This window comes from Pseudophryne corroboree, chromosome 9 (assembly GCF_028390025.1).
Source record: "Pseudophryne corroboree isolate aPseCor3 chromosome 9, aPseCor3.hap2, whole genome shotgun sequence".
In the NCBI taxonomy this organism is placed as follows: domain Eukaryota; kingdom Metazoa; phylum Chordata; class Amphibia; order Anura; family Myobatrachidae; genus Pseudophryne; species Pseudophryne corroboree.
In genome coordinates, this window is record NC_086452.1 from 34,582,982 (window position 1) to 34,606,107 (window position 23,126).

The window sequence follows — 23,126 nt, forward strand, 5'->3', positions numbered from 1 at the left end:
CCGGAATCTCGACCGGCACAATCCCGACATATTCTCCCTCCGTGGGTGTCCACGACACCCATAGAGGGAGAATAAATTAGTGTGCCGGGCGCAGCGACCCCGCAAGGGGCTGCGTTGCGCTCGCCCCCCTGTCGGGATTGTGCCGGTCGGGATTCCGACCACTGGGATCCCGTCCAGCGGGATTTCGTGCTGATCCCAGATATACTGACACATTGGGCTGTGTGTCGACCGCCTGTACGCTGACTGTGGGGGCCGTTGCCACAGCTCGGCGGGGCCGACACATCGAGCCGCCAGTTGGTGTGTATACTTATCTGGATTGGGTGCGACTTCAGGTCCACAGACTTCTGTCTTGTGTGTGCGCCCGGCCTCACCCATACATAATATATCCTGCAGTGTGTCTTGAGTTAGATATGCAGGGTGGGAGTCGGGGGTGTGGATCATTTTTGGAGTGTTTTGTCCCTTTTCTGCCACAGAAATCCCCCCATTAGTCTATAGTCTACCGCTTCGCTCGTCATGCTGCGGGCAAGGTGACCAGATTACTATTCCCAATTGCAGTCCACGAGGCTGGTAAAGCATGAAACAGTAAAAAAAAAAAAATAATAATAATAATGTGTGTCGACCATTGTCATATTGAACTTTTGAGCTGTCTAGATTTTACATGTCAACTTTTTTACCATGTTGACCATATACTTAAAACCTGGCCCATTGGGGTGCCTTAAAGACCACGTTTCAGAACCTCTGGCGTGAGAATTGCGTGTTTGACATACAATAACATGGATTGTGTGTACAGATGGTCAGCATTGCAAAACAGACATATTTCCAAGGAGTAGCCTAGGATTGTGCCTGGAAGTTGGGAAAGTTTGCAGCTATGCTACTTTCAATGTTTTCTTCCTCTCCCTTTTTGCTGTGTTCACCATCAGGCAAATGCCCTCTGGACCACAAACAGCGCATGTTTTCCAGGTCTCCTCACAGAATCACCGGTGAAATAATTAGCTCCACCTGTGGCTCCTTTGAAATTTGTCAGTGAGTAATGAGTGCACCTGTGCACCTGCCGGGTGACCTGGAAAATGTGATCTGTTTGGGGTCCTGAGGACAGAGTTTGAGAAGCATTGCTGCATATCAGGTGGTAATGATGGACTGGTGTGCGCATAAGTCTTGTGCAGCATTTTTGACGTTGATTTAAAGCAGTGTTTTGTCTGTTTCCATGCAACTTTTTGTACATGAATGTCCAATTATGTGCTGTGATCTAACGTAGTGCATCTTATAGTCTCTTTGGTTTTGCTTGCAGCATATATGTTTTTGCAATTGTCTAACTAAGTATGGTTTATTATCTGTACTTCTGGTATTTTATACTGAGTGCTCAGAGATTCCATCTATTCTAGTGTTTTTCAACCACTGTGCCGTGACATACTAGTGTGCCCTGAGCAGTCTCCAGGTGTGCCGCCATAGAAGCACAGACAGGTCCGTCAGTGTTTTGCCACTACTGAGGCCCTGGAATGAGCAATACTGGTGGGTTTAGTGGTTGCAGAGCCAGTTCTAATTTTGGGCCCGGGCAGTGTTGGGCTCTTCTGGCTTTCTCAGATGTGGCTCAGGCGTTACCTATGGAGAAGCTGCGACATGACATCCCAGGACACGCAGCTGCACCATGCATCACCATAATATCTGAGTGTGCCTTCGCAATATTTAAATCTTGTTCAGTGTGCCGCGAGGTGTAAAAGGTTGAAAATCTCTGATCTATTCTGACTTATTACTAGATGCCCTTGCAGGCGCCATCAGGAGGGCAAATGGGGTACTGCATACCTCCCAACATGACCCTTTCCAGGAGGGACAGAATGCTCTGTTCCTGGACTTCCCTTTTAATCTATGATTGCCATAATCTGTAGTGAAACGCCTTTCTTATCCATTAGTTCAACACAGGTGATGGCAATTATAAATTAAGAGGGAAGTCCGGGAACAGAGCATTTTGGGGCAGATGTATTAACCTGGAGAAAGCATGAGGATGTGATAAACCAGTGATATGTGTAAGGTGATAAAGGCACCAGCCAATCACATCATAACTGTTAATTTACATATTGGAGCTGATTGGCTGGTGTGTTTATCACCTTGCACATATCACTGGTTTATCACTTCCTTATTCCTTCTCCAGGTTAATACATCTGCCCCATAGTCCCTCCTGGAGAGGGACGTGTTGGGTGGTATGGGTACTGGTGTAAAGGGATAGGGCTGAAAATGGGGTCCTCTGTCTGCAGATCATCTCATCAGTGGTGATACAAACTGCTACTGTTATCCTGGGAAAAGAATCACCAGCCCGTACAGGGAGAGCCACACCACCCACACTTGTGATAGTGGGGCAGATTTATCAACCTGGAGAAGGCATAAGGAAGTGATAAACCAGTCATATGTGCAAGGTGATAAAGGCACCAGCCAATCAGCTCCGACATGTAAATTAACCGTTAGGATCTGATTGGCTGGTGCCTTTATCACCTTGCACATATCACTGGCTTATCACTTCCTTATGCCGTCTCCAGGTTAATACATCTGCCCCAGTGTTACCTACCATCACTCCCGTTCTCCTGTCGCTGTGGGGAGAGGAAGGCAATGAGTGTCACTGGCACCTCTGGCTCTGACTGCATGTCTGTCTGCATTGGATCTCTGGTCTCCTGTCTCCCAGGGATAGCATGGAGTACTCTCAATCTGTAAATTGGATATGTGAGGAGGTCAGATGGGAACGGGTGTAGGTAACACAGATCACACACCTTTACCCATCCTGGGCCTCTTGTGTGGCTGACCGCGTGAACGAAGTGTGACCTTGCCTTTTCTTTCTAGAATCTCTGTGGAGGAGCAGGTGAAGGGCTGGGCTGCCATGCAGGGGTGCCCGTGTGGTGATGCCTGGATTTCCTGCAGAAGACTGCAAGCAACTGTAAGTAATAATTTATATGTTTGAAGTTTGTTTGCGTTCAGTTTTCAAATCTAGCCATCAATTGCAGCATGACGCTGGCTTGTGCTCTGCAGTTTGGTTCTTGATTTTGTTTATTGCACTTTTTTTATATTGACGTTTCAAAGTTAAAGCTTCTTTCTTATGTCAGTAATTTGTATTTGCACTAGAACTTGCTAAGGTTGGCGTGGAGGAGGCCCTGCCTGTTTCATAGGTACTGGGCACCACGCTTTGTGATTGCAGACCTCTTCAGAACGCTGCTGTCGTTGTTACACTGTATATAGCTCACCCTGGGTAATAAAAAAAAATAAAGTAAATATCTGTTTTTAAAGCTTATGTCCTAAAATTTTTCCTGTTTATGAATATTGACCAACTGTATTATACCACCAGTGCTGAAAGTAGGGTGGTACGGAGTGCCATTAAGAAATATTTTGGTGGTACTCCGTACCACCAGCCCACCACTGGGGCATAATTTATAAGGGGCGTTTTTGTGTGTGGGACATAAAATGGTGTCAGTGACATAATATGTAATAGGCATTACGGTGTGTGGTATAATGGGTGTTACGGTGTCTGGCATAATGTGTAAGGGGCATTACAGTGTGTGGCATAATGTGTAAGGGGCATTACAGTGTGTGGCATAATGTGTAAGGGGCATTACAGTGTGTGGCATAATGTGGCCATGCCCCTATTGTCATGTAGCCACTCCCCTAGTTTTGTGTGACCATGCCCCCTCATGACACGTGACCACACCCTATTTTACTATCTGTACCACTAAGAAAATATTTCTGCTTGCACCACTGTATACCTCTTTCTTGTACGCTATGCCAGGTGTAGCCAATACCTTGTACCCCTTACACACCGCACAAATAACCCAGTATCAACCTGGCATATTGCCGGGTCAGTGTGCGATGTGAAAGGGGCCATGGTCGAATTTCCAGGTCTCCTGACCCGATAATTCAACCCATGAATAAAGCGGTGTTATTCCCGGTCTGAATACAGGGTCAGTGGCAGTGTGAACGGGTTCCCGGGTCGATGGGACCTGTTCACTACATAGGGAGAGGCGGCACGGAGATGAGGTAATCTCCTAGCACCACCCCCGTTGCCAGCTCCATCCCCCACCGCTATGGCAACCCACCCGGGAAACAGGAACGGGGCTGGTGAGTATTCATGGTTTTTGTTTTGTTTTTTACTAGGGGCACAGCTACTGGTGGGCAGAGTAATGGGGGCACTACAGCTACTGGGGGCAAAACTAATGAGGGTGCAGTACTGGGGGCACAGCTGCAGGGAGCACAACAGCTAATGGGGGCACAACTAATGAGGGCGCATTACTGGAGGCACAACAGCTACTGGGGGCACAAGTACTGAGGGCGCAGTACTGGGCGCACAGCTGCAAGGGGCACAACAGCTACTGGGGACACAACTACTGAGGGTGCAGTACTGGGGGCACAACAGCTACTGGGGACACAACTACTGAGGGTGCAGTACTGGGGGCACAACAGCTACTGGGGACACAACTACTGAGGGTGCAGTACTGGGGGCACAACAGCCACTGGGGACACAACTACTGAGGGTGCAGTACTGGGGGCACAACAGCTACTCTGGGCAAAACTACAGGGAGCAAAACTGACCACGCCCCTTCCCTATGAAGCTGCACCCCTATTATTGGCAAGCGCCTGCAGCGCGCACTAACTCTATTTCACCTGTTGGGGGCGCCAAAAGAAACTTTCACCCTGGGAGCCACAAGGTCTAGAACCGGCCCTGGTCATGAGGTGGCACTTGATAATGATTTGAGTGACATTCGTGAGGTCAGTGCTTTCCTAATATTCTCGCTGTGCTGATTCTCTTCTCCTGCTCTCACATATGAGACCATTCTGGAGCATTGGACCCTTTCCACTAATATATTTGCTGCTCATCTATTACTTCTGTAAATGTTTGTACGTGTTATAATGGTGGTGGAAACGTTTACTGGCCTGTATTGTTGAACGTCTGGCATCTAAAGAAAAAAGCATTTTTCACCCCTGGTCTATTCTAATGAGTTTTTCCGTGAGTAAAGGCCTGATTCAGAGTTGTGCGGTATAAGCATCTCTGCGACTATCGGTCGTGATGGTTGCAAAGTTGGCCTTCTGAAAAAGCCAAAGTCTGCTCAAAATGGCCATCATACCTGCATAGCTGAGGCCAGGAAATCTGCACCTACCAGCGCAGATCCTGGACTCGCCATTCCCAAAAAACGAGGATGACACTCCTCCATGTCCAGAAACACAGGCCGACGCCGCCCCTAAACAGCCACACCCTGGCGTTACTTCCACCGTCCGGTTTGGGAACAACTGTCACAACTAATGCTGCTTTCACATCGCAAAGCCTGCTTTTGAAACGGTTCTTAAAACGGGTCTGAGCAGTTAAACCCCCTTCACATCGCATGTTGTAACCAGTATATTACCATTTCATTACCGTTTTGGTACCTTTCACACTGAACCCGTTTCACCCATACAAAACAGTGGTTGTCATTTTAAATGTTTATTTCCTGTTTCTGCCTGGTGACATCACACATGGAGACAGCCTATCACCTTCTGGGGCTTGCAAATACTGTTTCAGACCCTTTCACACTGCACAATGAAACGTGTCTGAAACGGGTAGGACCCTGCTTTTTTACCGTTTCAAAATACCGGTATTTTGAAAACTGTAAATTGAAGGTGACCCTTTCACATCGCAGCTCGAACCCTTTAGGAAGCCTGAAAAATCGGCAATTTACCGGGTTCAAGCTGCGGTGTGAAAGGGGTATAAGATTCTCATATACCCTTATTCACTATGTTATTGAAATAGAGCCTCCAGAACATCCTAGAATAATTGTAACTCAACAACCGCATATAATTGCTGCCTGTTGTACTTAATGACTGTCATGGGGTTCCCCCTGATTGTTACTGTAAAAGGCTGCATCTTATTAGAAATTAGTGTAATAAATCCATAAATCTGTGCATCTCCTGTCATAAAGAAGATACTCGGCAACATTCATGTCCGCAGGATATCCAGTGCAATGGGCCTTGTGATCGCATGCTGGGGGGTGCCCATCGCAGGGCAAGGACGCCCAGCATTCTGACCGCCCCCCCCCCCCCCCTAGAAGAAATTAGGGTTGTTTCCTGCCGACGCCTGCAGGAGGCTCGCCGCCATCTTTCTGATCGCAGCGGCTGAGTGTGACGTCGCACATCCGCCGCGATCATGCCCACCCGTTTTTATGATGCCGCACCATTTCCCCCCCTCCGCAACGCTCCGCCTCCTCCTAGGATATGGAGTGTTGTCGTTGGTTCACCCCCCCCCCCCCCCCCCCTTCCTACAAACACGCGAATGTCTCTGCCTGATTGACAGGTGGAGTTGCCCGCATCATTTTAGTATGTTTTTCGGTTGGATTGCGATTAGCGATCCAACCTGAATCTGGCCCAATGATAGGCTACGGCTAAGTATGGGATACCATTTCTTGTTATGAATTAACACGTTGGAAATAATTTGTTAGACTTCCCCTCATACTGTTGCATATCCCCCAACCATTATGCTTTTGGCAGGACAGCCCTAATTTTTGGATGCTTACCCACCCGCAGGGTTAAGAAGGTCAGGGGAGTGCTCTCTCGCAGCTGCTGTGACGTACAGTGCAGCGGGTGAATATATGCCTTGGGCATGCGTACAGTACGTCGTCTAAACACTGCAGGGTGTGATCCTAGGGGCTGCTCATGGAGTGCTGGGTACGCCCCCGGAGTGCCGGGAAAGGAGCGTGCCACAACCCCTTCCCACGAGGCACCTTTTTCCTGGCGTGCGCTTCAAACTCCCGTATGTTGGGAGGTGTGGTGCTATGAGACGAAGGAACTGAAGAGACTATAGTAGAAATTCTTGTACATCATAAACGACCATACTACTCTTTCAAAGGTATGGTTACAAATGGACATAGGGTGTCATTCCGAGTTGATCGCACGTAGCAACTTTTTGCTGCTGGTGCGATCAACTAGACGCCGCCTATGGGGGAGTGTATTTTAGCATAGCAAGGCTGCGATCGCTTGTGCAGCCCTGCTATGCTAAAAAAAAGTTTTGTGCAGAACAAGACAAGCCCTGCAGTTACCCTGTGCGATGGTTCCAGCGATCAAGGTCCCGGAATTGACGTCAGACAACCACCTGGAAACGCCTGCATTCGGATCTCCACGCCCAGAAAACGGTAAGTATACGCCACGGAACGCCTCCCCGCTGTCAATCTTCTTGCGATTGCGCTAGCGATCACTGTCTTCTTTCTTGTCGTTGCCCGGCGACGGCTGTCGCTGGGCAACGATGCGCATTGCGGTCACCGCGCATGCGCATTTCCGACCCATTCGCACCGCAGCGTGCGAACGGGTTGGAATAACCACCATAAGGTGGTTATTTGAGATACCCCGTGACACACAGTGCTCAGATATCTAGTAGGATATAAAATAAACTTGATCATTCTATATACATAGCTAAGTTTTAATTCCCTGTTTTCTGTTCAGATACTATTACCATTATGTGGGTAATGCGATTGTTTTGTGGGCGCCCATCAGAGTAATTCAATTGTTCCCCCACGTCGGGCTTGAATGTGCACCCATTAGTACTGGGTTTAGCCGCGTGTAAAGTACTACTTTGAGCAACCAAACTTCCCAACTTATCGCACTTTTCAGCTCACAACCTCAGGAGGCTGAGAGCGGATATGTAAAAGATTATGGGGTCTATTTACTAAACCTCGGATGGAGATAAAATACCAGCCAGTCAGCTCCTAACTGCCCTGTTACAGGTTGTGTCAGAAAAATGACAGGAGCTGGTTGGTACTTTTATCTCTTTCCAAGGCTTAGTACATAGACCCCTAAGTTTTAATGCATTACCACAAGGCAGCTCCCTTTTTTTATTTCTCAGACAAAGGGGGGTATGTAATAGGTTCCAAGATTACAGAACTGGCGTGATTTCACCAAGTTCACTGCTGATTTTTAAAGCGACAATTAGTGATTATGCAAAACCAATACTAAAAATTGTTGCTGCTTTAAATTTAGCGTTGAACTGGAATTGTCAGTGATAGTACTCCCTGTAATTAATATACTGGGCTTGTTAATGCAACACCTCCAAATAAGAATTATTAGGAACCTCTATGCTCACCTATGGGGAGATTTACTAAGCCTTATAAGCAGGCTTGGTCAACCAGTGTGTCGCGACCAGTTGCAAGGTGTGCCGCGGAGCCAGAGCAGCTTCCTGCGCCTTCAGAGTGAACTGTTGGCCCGGGCTCTTCTTAGGGGATCATTCGTGCTCCGACCGTGACCTATGCCTTGAAAACGGTGTGATATCATAGGTCATGGCCGCCGCTTCTCACCACCCGCCTGCACACACATCTTCCAGTTCCTGCCTGCATACACAGCTTTCCTTGCCCACCCACATCCACACCTGCCCGACCGCCCGCTGCTCAGTATTCGCAGAACTCCACTATGAACAATCCCCGCCACTGAGGGACAGGGAGGAGGACAGCTGATGATATTTGTTATTTCTTATACGTCCTAGAGGATGCTGGGGTCCACTTCAGTACCATGGGGTATAGACGGTTCCGCAGGAGCCATGGGCACTTTAAGACTTTTCAAGGGTGTGAACTGGCTCCTCCCTCTATGCCCCTCCTCCAGACCTCAGTTTTAGAAATGTACCCAGGCAGATTGGATGCACTCCAGGGGAGCTCTACTGAGTTTCTCTGAAAAGACTTATGTTAGGTTGTTTATTTTCAGGGAGAACTGCTGGCAACAGTCTCTCTGCTTCGTGGGACTGAGGGGGCAGAAGTAGGAACCAACTTCCTAAAGAGTTTCCTGGCTCTGCTTCTGGCTAACAGGACACCATTAGCTCCTGAAGGGTACTGAACGCTAGCCGTGTCTAGATGCTCACTCCCACAGCACGCCGTCACCCCCCTCACAGAGCGAGAAGTCAGAAGACAGGTGAGTGTTAGAAGACAGATCTTCAATCAAGAAAGTGACGGCTAAAGGTACCGCGTGGCTGGCGGGAGCGCAGCACGCCATGTTGCCCACACGTACACATTCACTGCAGGGCGCGGGGGGGGCGGCGCCCTGGGCAGCATGAAACCTATGGAAACTGGCATAAATAAGGGGCATAAGTTGCTGAGGCACAGTCCTACCCGCGCCAGTATAAAAAATTACCTCCTAAAAGCTGAGGAGAAACACGCCAATGAAGAGTGGAGCTTCCGCCTCAGTCAGCCAGCACACTGCCCAGCGCCATTTTCTCTCTCTCCTCAGGCTGCAGAGACAATGCTGGTCCTCCTCCATTTCTGAACAAGTATCGGGGTGCAAAACAGGGGGGGGGGGGCACAGTGAATTTGGTGCTATATAATTGTGTGATTAGCATTATAAAAGCGCTGCATGTCAGTGGGCATTTGGTGTTCACAGACGTGTTACTGGCACTGGGTTGTGAACTGGCAAATCCTATCTGTGTCCCTCTGACAGATTTTACTGTGGGTCTGTCCCCTATAAGTCCCAGAGTGTCTGTGGTGTGGTTGTGCACGTGTGTGACATGTCTGTGGCAGGGAATTCTTCCTCTGTGGGAGACATGTTAGAGACACAGAGGTGTAATATGACACCAAGAGCCTGACTGGATGAAAGGTTACATGATAGGATTCACACTATCAGTAAAGGCCCATATAGACGGGCCGATGTGGGAGAGATGTGTGTTGAGCGAACCGCTCAGCACACATCTCTCCCGCCGCTCAGCACAGCGCGATGTGTGCGGGGGGAGACGGGGGGGCCGCTCACTTCACCCAGCGGGTGAAGTGAGCGATCCGCTAGATTGGCCTGCATGCAGGCCAATCTAGCACCAGCGATAGCGATGCGCGGGGCTGCGCATCGCTATCGCTGTAGGGGGTACACATGGAGCGATCATGCTTAAATTCTAAGCAATCTAGTCAGATTGCTTAGAATATCGCTCCGTGAGTACCCCCCTTAAGAGGTTGGACTGAATCTCATACAGAAAACTGAATATAATCTGTTGAAGATGTGATTTTTGTAATAGTTCTGCCTTTCATCCACAGGGACCCCTGGGTCACATACAAATTTGCACAAGTAGTACAAACTGATACCGAAACGGACTCTGATCCCTGTGTCGACACTAGTGATTCCAGGGGAATAGGTCCTAAGTTAGCGGAAAGCATTCAAAACATGTTTTAGCTATAAAGGAGGTGTTAGAAGTTACGAATCCCCCTCTTTTACCACAAGGAGAGGGTTTACTTCAGTAAAGAAGTAAGGTAATTTCTCTGACGTCCTAGTGGATGCTGGGAACTCCGTAAGGACCTTGGGTAATAGCGGCTCCGCAGGAGACTGGGCACAAAAGTAAAGCTTTAGGACTACCTGGTGTGCACTGGCTCCTCCCCCCTATGACCCTCCTCCAAGCCTCAGTTAGATTTTTGTGCCCGGCCGAGAAGGGTGCACACTAGGGGCTCTCCTGAGCTTCTTAGTGAAAGTTTAGTTTTAGGTTTTTTATTTTCAGTGAGACCTGCTGGCAACAGGCTCACTGCATCGAGGGACTAAGGGGAGAAGAAGCGAACTCACCTGCGTGCAGAGTGGATTGGGCTTCTTAGGCTACTAGACACCATTAGCTCCAGAGGGACCGAACACAGGCCCAGCCTCGGAGCTCGGTCCCAGAGCCGCGCCGCCGGCCCCCTTACAGAGCCAGAAGCAAGAAGAGGTCCGGAAAAATCGGCGGCAGAAGACATCCTGTCTTCACCAAGGTAGCGCACAGCACTGCAGCTGTGCGCCATTGCTCCTCAGCACACTTCACACTTCGGTCACTGAGGGTGCAGGGCGCTAGGGGGGGGCGCCCTGAGCAGCAATAAAAACACCTTGGCTGGCGAAAATACATCACATATAGCCCCCAGGGCTATATGGATGAATTTTAACCCCTGCCAGATTCCACAGAAAAACGGGAGAAAAGGCCGCCGAGAAGGGGGCGGAGCCTATCTCCTCAGCACACTGGCGCCATTTTCTCTCACAGCTCCGTTGGAGGGAAGCTCCCTGGCTCTCCCCTGCAGTTACTACACTACAGAAAGGGGTTAAAAAAGAGAGGGGGGCACTAATTAGGCGCAGTATAACAATACAGCAGCTATAAGGGGAAAAACACTTATATAAGGTTATCCCTGTGTGTATATGTAAGACGAAAACCACGGAGAGTTGAAACGGCCGTCGGGCTGTAGTACTAGGATCATGTCCAGATGTTTTTTCTGTAAGGAATAAACCCCTTTTTTTCTTTTCATCATCAAAACGTGAGTGCTGGTCTTTTTTCTTTTCTTTTGCAAAAGTGAGTGTATACAGGTTGAGTATCCCATATCCAAATATCCGAAATACGGAATATTCCGAAATACGGACTTTTTTGAGTGAGAGTGAGACAGTGAAACTTTGTTTTTTTATGGCTCAATGTACACAAACTTTGTTTAATACACACAGTTATTAAAAATATTGTACTAAATGACCTTCAGGCTGTGTGTATAAGGTGTATATGAAACATAAATGAATTGTGTGAATGTAGATACACTTTGTTTAATGCACAGTTATAAAAAATATTGGCTAAAATGACCTTCAGGCTGTGTGTATAAGGTGTATGTAACATAAATGCATTCTGTGCTTAGATTTAGGTCCCATCACACCATGATATCTCATTATGGTATGCAATTATTCCAAACTACGGAAAAATCCGATATCCAAAATACCTCTGGTCCCAAGCATTTTGGATAAGGGATACTCAACCTGTATATATATATATATGTATATATATATATATATATATATATATATGTATATGTATATGTATATGTATATGTATATACACACACACAAGTATACCCGCACTCACATCTAATAAGTGACAACAGCGGGGTGCATCCAGTGGAAATACATTGAAATGAATGAGTCCACAAATATAAAGTTCATCCCTGTGAAGGGAGATGCACTCTCCTAAAAGATCAAGAGTCCAGTCCAAACGTAATCGTCTTTATTATTCAAGTCTAGGGGCTCAGTATGTCAACGTTTCGATTCCATTAGAGAATCTTTGTCAAGACGAGCACAACAATGACATCCAGCATCATAAGTACACTAAAACAAAAATAGACAAAAAACTGTAAAAATCAAAAACATTGTAAAGAAAGAAAAAGGTGGAAGATGCCTCACGGGCCCAGATGTGGATGAGAGTACATCACCCCTGAAGTGCCAACCATTAATGCAACCACGTGATGAAAAAAGAAGGAATAGAATCCACATATAGATAATAAATATCACTCCACTGTGCCTACCACTGAGAAAGGTGAACCAAGTAGGACTGACACCAGCCATAATAACCACAAATGTGGATAAAGAGGGTAACTCACTCATAGGAGGTAATTCATAGCCCACAGCAATGGTAGGGGGATCACATAATCCTAAAAAATGTATAGGTATTTATACTCAAACAGTGAAATGACATGGGACCTATATAGCAATATCACATAATTAGGTACTCACGACAAATGTACAGGCCAGTAAGTTCCATAAGGGAGGATGTCCACACATCCAAACCTATTGATACACATATATGAATCATTAACTACATCACTCCAAATGAACCCCAAGGGGTGAATGAAAATGTCCAAGATTACTTACTAGAGTCAAAAATAGTCAAACATAGTCAGCAAGCAGACATCAAGGCATCAGAACACGGGCTGCATACAGGGACACGATCCTGGGCTACATTTATAGTGCCCAGACAGGAAGTGATGTCACAGTGCGCACAAATCAAAAACAGTCCAAACTGCTACATATAGCTCAATATACTAAGCACTGCATCTATAGCCAAAGACAACCTTACCGCCAATATTTAGATGCAGTACACAAATGCACATGTGTACAGAAACACTCCAAACGCGGCGTGCGTTCCACCTATAACTACCGGAAGTCTCGTGCGTGTCACCTAGAACTTCCGCCGGCCGCGCGTGGCGTCACTATCTCTCAAAGGCAGGACACATTAATTTTTATATCTATTGTTTTGTGAATATATTTATTTTTTCACACATCTTTATATATATATATTTTTTTTTTGGTTTAATATGATGTGCCCGCCCAGGTGTTTCACGGGCCCTCTGTGGATGATGTGCACTTTACACTGACTAAGGTTGTGAGCAGCGGACACTGGTGAGACGCATGCATTTCCGCCAGCTCGTTGGTGGAACGCATGTATCCTCCTCCTGTGTGTCCTGCCTTTGAGAGATAGTGACGCCACGCGCGGCCGGCGGAAGTTCTAGGTGACACGCACGAGACTTCCGGTAGTTATAGGTGGAACGCACGCCGCGTTTGGAGTGTTTCTGTACACATGTGCATTTGTGTACTGCATCTAAATATTGGCGGTAAGGTTGTCTTTGGCTATAGATGCAGTGCTTAGTATATTGAGCTATATGTAGCAGTTTGGACTGTTTTTGATTTGTGCGCACTGTGACATCACTTCCTGTCTGGGCACTATAAATGTAGCCCAGGATCGTGTCCCTGTATGCAGCCCGTGTTCTGATGCCTTGATGTCTGCTTGCTGACTATGTTTGACTATTTTTGACTCTAGTAAGTAATCTTGGACATTTTCATTCACCCCTTGGGGTTCATTTGGAGTGATGTAGTTAATGATTCATATATGTGTATCAATAGGTTTGGATGTGTGGACATCCTCCCTTATGGAACTTACTGGCCTGTACATTTGTCGTGAGTACCTAATTATGTGATATTGCTATATAGGTCCCATGTCATTTCACTGTTTGAGTATAAATACCTATACATTTTTTAGGATTATGTGATCCCCCTACCATTGCTGTGGGCTATGAATTACCTCCTATGAGTGAGTTACCCTCTTTATCCACATTTGTGGTTATTATGGCTGGTGTCAGTCCTACTTGGTTCACCTTTCTCAGTGGTAGGCACAGTGGAGTGATATTTATTATCTATATGTGGATTCTATTCCTTCTTTTTTCATCACGTGGTTGCATTAATGGTTGGCACTTCAGGGGTGATGTACTCTCATCCACATCTGGGCCCGTGAGGCATCTTCCACCTTTTTCTTTCTTTACAATGTTTTTGATTTTTACAGTTTTTTGTCTATTTTTGTTTTAGTGTACTTATGATGCTGGATGTCATTGTTGTGCTCGTCTTGACAAAGATTCTCTAATGGAATCGAAACGTTGACATACTGAGCCCCTAGACTTGAATAATAAAGATGATTACGTTTGGACTGGACTCTTGATCTTTTAGGAGAGTGCATCTCCCTTCACAGGGATGAACTTTATATATATATATATATATATATATATATATATATATATATATATATATATATATATATATATATATATATATATATATATATATATATATATATATATATATATTATAGCGCTCTGGTGTGTGCTGGCATACTCTCCCTCTGTCTCCCCAAAGGGCTAGTGAGGTCCTGTCCTCTATCAGAGCATTCCCTGTGTGTGTGCTGTGTGTCGGTACGTTGTGTCGACATGTATGAGGAGGAAAATGAGGTGGAGGCGGAGCAATTGCCTGTAACAGAGATGTCACCCCCTAGGGAGTCGACACCTGAGTGGATGAGCTTATGGAAGTAATTATGTGACAGTGTCAGCTCTTTACAAAAGATTGATGACATGAGACAGCCGGCGACTCAGCCTGTGCCTGTCCAGGTGTCTCAAAAGCCATCTGGGGCCCTAAAACGCCCGTTACCGCAGATGGCAGATACAGACGCCGACACGGATACTGACTCCAGTGTCGACGATTAAGAGACGAATGTGACTTCCAGTAGGGCCACACGTTACATGATTGAGGCTATGGAAAATGTTTTTACACATTTCTGATAATACCAGTACCACTAAAAAGGGTATTATGTTGGGTGAGAAAAAAAAAAAAAACCCTGCCTGTAGTTTTTCCTGCATCTGAGGAATTAAATGAAGTGTGGGATGATGCGTGGGTTTCCCCCGATAAAAACTGTTAATTCCTAAAAAGTTATTAGCATCATACCCCTTCCCGCCAGAGGATAGGGCACGTTGGGAAACACCCCTTAGGGTGAATAAAGCGCTCGCACGCTTGTCTAAACAGGTGGCACTACCGTCCCCGGATACAGCCGCCCTTAAGGAACCTGCTGACAGAAAGCAGTAAAATATCCTAAAATGTATATACACTCACACGGGTGTGATACTGCGACCAGCAATCGCCTCAGCCTGGATGTGCAGTGCTGGGGTGGCTTGGTCGGATTCCCTGACTGACAATATTGAGACCCTATATAGGGACAGTATATTACTAACTATAGAGCATTTAAAAGATGCATTTCTATATATGCGTGATGCACAGAGGGATATTTGCCGACTGGCATCAAGAGTAAGTGCGCTGTCCATTTCTGCCAGAAGAGGGTTATGGACAGGACAGTGGTCAGGTGATGCTGATTCCAAAAGGCATATGGAAGTATCGCCTTATAAAAGGGAGGAGTTATTTGGGGTAGGTCTAACAGACCTGGTGGCCACGGCAACGGCTGGAAAATCCACATTTTTACCCCAGGTAGCTTCTCAACCTAAGAAGAATTATCGGGCGCAGTCCTTTCGGCCCCATAAGGGCAAGCGGGCAAAAGGCGCCTCATTTCTTCCCCGTGGCAGAGGGAGAGGAAAAAGGCTGCAACAAACAGCCAATTCCCAGGAACAAAAGCCCTCTCCCACCTCCGCAAAGTCCTCAGCATGACGCTGGGCTTTACAAGCGGTCTCAGGCACGGTGGGGGCCCGTCTCAAGAAATTCGAGACGTCTCCCCCTCGCCGTTTCATAAAGTCTGCTTTACCGACGTCTCCCTCAGACAGGGAGACAGTATTGCAAGCCATTCACAGGCTGTATTCCCAGCAGGTGATAATCAAGGTACCCCTCCTGCAACAGGGAAAGGGGTACTATTCCACACTATTTGTGGTACCAAAGCCGGACGGCTCGGTGAGACCAATTTTAAATCTAAAATCCTTGAACACTTACATACAAAGGTTCAAATTCAAGATGGAGTCACTCAGAGCAGTGATTGCAAACCTGGAATAAGGGGACTATATGTTCTCTCTGGACATCAAAGATGCTTACCTACATGTCCCAATTTACCCTTCTCCAAGGGTACCTCAGGTTTGTGGTACAGAACTGTCACTATCAGTTTCAGATGCTGCCGTTTGGATTGTCCACGGCACCCCGGGTCTTTACCCAGGTAATGGCCGAAATGATGATACTCCTTCGAAAGAAGGGAGTTTTAGTTATCCCTTACTTGGACGATCTCCTGATAAGGGCAAGATCCAGGGAACAGTTGGAAGTCGGGGTAGCACTATCTCAGATAGGCTGCGGCAGCACGGTTGGACTCATAATATTCCAAAATCGCAGCTGATCCCGTCGACACGCCTTCTATTCCTAGGGATGATCCTGGACACAGTCCAGAAAAAGGTGTTTTCTCCCGGAAGGGAAAGCCAGGGAGTTATCCGAACTAGTCAGGAACCTCCTAAAACCAGGCCAAGTGTCAGTGCATCAGTGCACAAGGGTCCTGGGAAAAATGGTGGCTTCCTACGAAGCAATTCCATTCGGCAGATTCCACGCAAGAACTTTCCAGTGGGACCTGCTGGACAAATGGTCCGGATCGCATCTTCAGATGCATCAGCGGATAACCCTGTCACCAAAGACAAGGGTGTCTTTCCTGTGGTGGTTGCAGAGTGCTCATCTTCTAGAGGGCCGCAGATTCGGCATTCAGGACTGGGTCCTGGTGACCACGGATGCCAGCCTGCGAGGCTGGGGAGCAGTCACACAGGGAAGAAATTTCCAGGGCTTGTGGTCAAGCCTGGAGACATCACTTCACATAAATATTTGGAGCTAAGGGCCATTTACAATGCCCTAAGCCAAGCAAGACCTCTGCTTCAAGGTCAGCCGGTGCTGATCCAGTCGGACAACATCACGGCAGTCGCCCACGTAAACAGACAGGGCGGCACAAGAAGCAGGAGGGCAATGGCAGAAGCTGCAAGGATTTTTCGCTGGGCGGAAAATCATGTGATAGCACTGTCAGCAGTGTTCATTCCGGGAGTGGACAACTGGGAAGCAGATTTCCTCAGCAGGCACGACCTCCACCCGGGAGAGTGGGGACTTCACCCAGAAGTCTTCCACATGATTGTAAACCATTGGGAAGAACCAAAGGTGGACATGATGGCGCCCCGCCTAAACAAAAAATTGGACAGGTATTGCGCCAGGTCAAGGGACCCTCAGGCAATAGCTGTGGACGCTCTGGTAACACCGTGGGTGTACCAGTCAGTGTATGTGTTCCCTCCTCTTCCTCTCATACCAAAAGTACTGAGAATTATAAGACGGAGGGGAGTAAGAACTATACTCGTGGCTCCGGATTGGCCAAGAAGGACTTGGTACCCGGAATTTCAAGAGATGCTCACGGAGGACCCGTGGCCTCTACCTCTAAGAAGGGACCTGCTCCAGCAAGGACCCTGTCTATTCCAAGACTTACCGCGGCTGCGTTTGACGGCAGGGCGGTTGAACGCCGGATCCTGAAGGAAAAAGGCATTCCGGATGAAGTCATCCCTACCCTGGTCAAGCCAGGAAGGATGTAACCGCAAAGCATTATCACCGCATTTGGCGAAAATCTGTTGCGTGGTGCGAGGCCAGTAAGGCCCCGATGGAGGAATTTCAACTGGGTCGTTTCCTGCATTTCCTGCAAACAGGACTGTCTATGGGCCTAAAATTAGGGTCCATTAAGGTTCAAATTTCGGCCCGGTCGATTTTCTTCCAGAAAGAACTGGCTTCAGTTCCTGAAGTTCAGACGTTTGTCAAGGGGGTACTGCATATACAACCTCCTTTTGTGCCTCCAGTGGCACCTTGGGATCTCAATGTGGTTTTGGGGTTCCTAAAATCACATTGGTTTGAACCACTCACCACTGTGGACTTAAAATATCTCACATGGAAAGTGGTAATGCTGTTGGCCCTGGCTTCAGCCAGGTGTGTCTCAGAATTGGCGGCTTTATCCTATAAAAGCCCTTACCTAATTTTTCATACGGACAGAGCAGAATTGAGGACTTGTCCTCAATTTCTCCCTAAGGTGGTTTCAGCGTTTCACCTGAACCAGCCTATTGTGGTACCTGCGGCTACTAGGGACTTGGAGGACTCCAAGTTGCTGGACGTAGTCAGGGCCCTGAAAATATATGTTTCCAGGACGGCTGGAGTCAGGAAATCTGACTCGCTGTTTATCCTGTATGCACCCAACAAGCTGGGTGCTCCTGCTTCTAAGCAGACTATTGCTCGTTGGATTTGTAGTACAATTCAGCTGGCACATTCTGTGGCAGGCCTGCCACAGCCAAAATCTGTGAAAGCCCATTCCACAAGGAAGGTGGGCTCATCTTGGGCAGCTGCCCGAGGGGTCTCGGCGTTACAACTTGGCCGAGCAGCTACTTGGTCAGGGGCAAACACGTTTCCTAAATTCTACAAATTTGATACCCTGGCTGAGGAGGACCTGGAGTTCTCTCATTCGGTGCTGCAGAGTCATCCGCACTCTCCCGCCCGTTTGGGAGCTTTGGTATAATCCCCATGGTCCTTACGGAGTCCCAGCATCCACTTAGGACGTTAGAGAAAATAAGAATTTACTTACCGATAATTCTATTTCTCGTAGTCCGTAGTGGATGCTGGGCGCCCATCCCAAGTGCGGATTGTCTGCAATACTTGTACATAGTTATTGTTACAAAAATCGGGTTATTATTGTTGTGAGCCATCTTTTCAGAGGCTCCTCTGTTATCATGCTGTTAACTGGGTTCAGATCACAAGTTGTACGGTGTGATTGGTGTGGCTGGTATGAGTCTTACCCGGGATTCAAAATCCTTCCTTATTGTGTACGCTCGTCCGGGCACAGTATCCTAACTGAGGCTTGGAGGAGGGTCATAGGGGGAGGAGCCAGTGCACACCAGGTAGTCCTAAAGCTTTACTTTTGTGCCCAGTCTCCTGCGGAGCCGCTATTCCCCATGGTCCTTACGGAGTTCCCAGCATCCACTACGGACTACGAGAAATAGAATTATCGGTAAGTAAATTCTTATTTTTTCCTCCACCTCAGGAGTTGAACAGTCTCTTGGAGGGAGTCTGATTTAACCTGAAAATAAATTTCTGATTCCCAAAGGGATATCAGGCAGCTTACCTTTTTCCAAAAAAGGTGGGAGTCACTCCACATTTTAGACAGGGCCCTGTCATAAAAGAGAAAAGGTGTTTCTCCCTGTGCCTGGATTGGCTTCACTTAAGGAGCCGACAGACCGCAAGTGAGTGAGGTGATCTATTGATGTGGCCAATGGGTCACTACTCAGGCCTACCATTGTCTGTGCGTGGGTGAGGAGTGCTATTGAAAAGTGGTCAGAAAACTTGTCATTAGACATTGACGCAATAGATGGAGACGAGATACTCCTAACGTTAGGTCATATCAAAGACGCTGCTGCGCAGTACTAGAAACCATGAAATATATTTGGTCTCTTGGGATCAAGAACCGCTACCATGGCAGTATTGGCTCGGAGGGCGTTGTGGAATACTGATGCAGATTCCAAAAGAAATATGGAGGCTCTCCCGTATAAAGGTGATGCCTTGTTTGGTGATGGGCTGGATGCGTTAGTCTCGGCGGCTACCGCAGGTAAGTCGACATTCTTGCCTTATGCTCCTACACCGGCGAATAAGACACATCACTCTCACATGCAGTCCTTTCGGCCCAACAAATACAAAAAGGCCAAAGGTTCCCCCTTTTTTGCAGGTAGGGGAAAAGGAAAAATCTGCAGCGTCTCCCGGATCGCAGGAGCAGAAGTCCACCCCTGCTCCTGCCAAATCTGCAGTATGACGCTGGGGCTCCCTTGCGGGAGTCCGCTCGGGTGGGAGCACGTCTGAAACTTTTCAGCCAAATCTGAATTCAATCGGGCCTGGACACATAGGTCTTACAAATAGTGTCCCATGGGTACAAACTAGAGTTTCAAGACGTCCCCCCATGCTGCTTTTTCTAATCGACCTTGCCAGCTTCTCTTCCAGGAAGAGAGACGGTAACAACGGCAATTCAAAAATGATGTCAGGATCAGGTCATTGTCCTGGTACCCTTGTCACAGCAAGGAGAAGGTTTTTATTCAAGCCTCTTCGTAGTTCCGAAGCCGGTCGGCTCGGTCAGACTGATTTTTAAACCTGAAAAATCTGAATCTCTACCTGAAAAGGTTAAAGTTCAAGATGGAATCCCTGAGGGTAGTGATTTCCAGTCTGGAGGAGGGGGACTTCATGGTGTAAGTAGACATAAAGGATGCTTACTTGCATGTTCCCAATTATCCTCCTCACCAAGCTTATCTGAGATTCGCAGTACAGGATTACCATTACCAGTTCCAGACGTTGCCGTTCGGACTCTCCAGGCACCGAGGGTATTCACCAAGGTGATGGCGGAGATGATGGTCCTCCTTCGTCAAAAAGGAGTCAATATAATTCCTTATCTGGACGATCTCCTGATAAAAGCGAGATCCAGGAAACAGTTGGTGCAGAACATAGCACTCTCCCTGTCAATACTCCAACAACAACAACACGGTTGGATCATGAATTTTCCAAAGTCGCAGTTGAAACCGACGACACGTTTGTCTTTTTTAGGGATGATTCTGGACACAGAAGTACGGAGAGTATTTCTTCCGGTGGAAAAGGCTCTGGAAATCCAGAAAATGGTCAAACAAATATTGAAACCAACAAGCATGTCGATCCATCAATGCATTCGGTTGTTGGGGAAAATGGTAGCGGCCTACGAGGCCATACAGTTTGGCCGATTTCATGCCAGAGTATTCCAGTGGGACCTGTTGGACAAGTGGTACAGATCCCACCTACACAGGCACCGGAAAATGATCCTGTCCCCCAAAGCCAGGATTTTGCTCCCGTGGTGGCTACACAGTTCTCACCTACTAGAGGGACACAGGTTTGGGATTCACGACTGGGTCCTAATAACCACGGATGCAAGTCTCCGAGGCTGGGGAGCTGTCACACAGGGGGAAAGCTTCCAAGGAAGATGGTTAAGTCAGGAAGCCTGCCTTCACATAAATGTTCTGGAATTGAGAGCCATTTACAACAGCCTTCTACAAACGATACGTCTTCAAGATCATCCCGTGCAGATCCATTTGGACAATGTAACAGCAGTCGCGTACATAAACAGGCAAGGCGGAACGAAAAGCAGAGCGGCAATGGCAGAGGTGACAAGGATTCTCCTCTGGGCAGAAAAACATGCAAGAGCTCTGTCAGCAATTTTCATTCCGGGAGTGGACAGCTGGGAAGCAGACTTCCTCAGCAGACACGATCTCCATCCAGGAGAGTGGGGCCTCCACCAAGAAGTCTTCGCAGAGGTGACAAGTCTTTGGGGAGTTCCTCAAGTAGACATGATGGCATCTCGTCTAAACAAAAAGCTTCAGAGATATTGTTCCAGGTCTATAGACCCTCAAGCAATAGCAGTGGATGCACTGGTGACCCAGTGGGTGTTGCAGTCGGTATATGTTTTCCCTCCATTTCCACTGATTCCAAAAGTTCTCAAAATAATAAGAAGAACAAGAGTATGAGCAATCTTCATTGCCCCAGACTGGCCAAGGAGGGCTTGGTATCCAGACCTTCAGGATTTCCTCATAGAAGATCCTCGGCCTCTTCCTCCTCGAGAGGACCTACTACAGCAGGGGCCGTGTGTGTATCAAGACTTACCACGGCTACGTTTGACGGCATGGCTGTTGAGCGTCAGATCCTAGCCCGAAAGGGTATTCCCAAGAAAGTCATCCCCACTCTTACTCAGGCCAGGAAAGGAGTAACGTCTAAACATTACCACCGTATTTGGAGAAAATATGTCTTGGTGTGAATCCAAGAAGACTCCTACGGAAGAGTTTGAGTTGGGACGTTTTCTCCATTTTCTGCAGGCTGGTGTGGATGCGGGCCTTAGATTGGGGTCAATCAAGGTCCAGATTTCGGCCTTATCAGTTTTCTTTCAAAAACAATTGGCCTCCTTTCCAGAAGTTCAGACATTCGTGAAAGGGGTTCTGCACATCAAGCCTCCATTTGTACCTCCAGTGGCACCATGGGACCTTAATGTGGTGTTGCAGTTCCTTTAATCAGATTGGTTTGAACTAGTGATGAGCGGATTCGGTTTTACACGGTTCTCAAAACGGCATCTTATTGGCTATCCAAAACACGTGACATCCGTGAGCCAATAAGATGCCGTTTTGAGAACCGAGTAAAACCGAATCCGCTCATCACTAGTTTGAACCTCTGCAGGAGATAGAATTGAAGTTTCTCACTTGGAAAGTGGTGATGCTTTTGGCCTTGGCATCCGCAAGGGGGTGTCTGAGTTGGGGGCTTTGTATCACAAAAGCCCTTACCTGATCTTCCATGACGATAGGGCAGAGTTAAGAACTCGTCAACAATTTCTTCCAAACGTGGTTTCGCCCTTCCACATAAACCAACCTATTGTGGTGCCAGTAGCTACTGACACTTTCACTGAGTCACAGTCTCTAGATGTGGTTAGAGCTTTAAAGATTTATGTTGCAAGAACAGCTCGGTTAAGGAAAATAGAGGCTCTGTTTGTCCTGTATGCTCCCAGCAAGATTGGGTGTCCTGCTTCTAAGCAGACTATTGCGCGCTGGTTCAGAGGGACAATTCAGCACGCTCATTCTACGGCAGGCTTGCCGGTACCGAAGTCGGTGATGGCCCATTCTACTAGGAAAGTGGGCTCATCCTGGGTGGCTGCCCGGGGCGTCTCGGCTTTACAACTTTGCCGAGCAGCTACTTGGTCAGGGTCAAACGCATATATGCTAAATTTTATAAGTTTGACACTTTGGCCGATGAGGACCTCAAGTTTTGGTCAACTGGTGCTGCAGGGTCATCGGCAGTCTCCCGCCCGTACTGGAGCTTTGGTATAACCCCATGGTACTGAAGTGGACCCCAGCATCCTCTAGGACGTATAAGAAAACAGGATTTTAATACCTACCGGTAAATCCTTTTCTCCTAGTCCGTAGAGGATGCTGGGCGCCCGACCCAGTGCGTACTTTACCTGCAGTTTGTTCTTTATAGTTACACAAGTTGTGTTTTTTGTTTTCAGCATGTTGCTGTAAATGGTTCATGCCTGTTGGGGTGTCATGTTGAATGCCATG

At 47.5% G+C, this 23,126-nt stretch overlaps 1 long non-coding RNA gene across 2 annotated transcripts in view; it reads left to right on the forward strand.

The window, feature by feature from the left end:
- The window catches only part of LOC134957341 (uncharacterized), a 392,326-nt gene that overhangs the window by 555 nt on the left and 368,645 nt on the right, over nt 1–23,126 (forward strand). For both annotated transcript variants that reach the window (XR_010186564.1, XR_010186563.1), the window contains exon 2: nt 2,827–2,920. This is a non-coding gene — a long non-coding RNA (uncharacterized LOC134957341). The remainder of the gene's footprint in view (nt 1–2,826; nt 2,921–23,126) is intronic.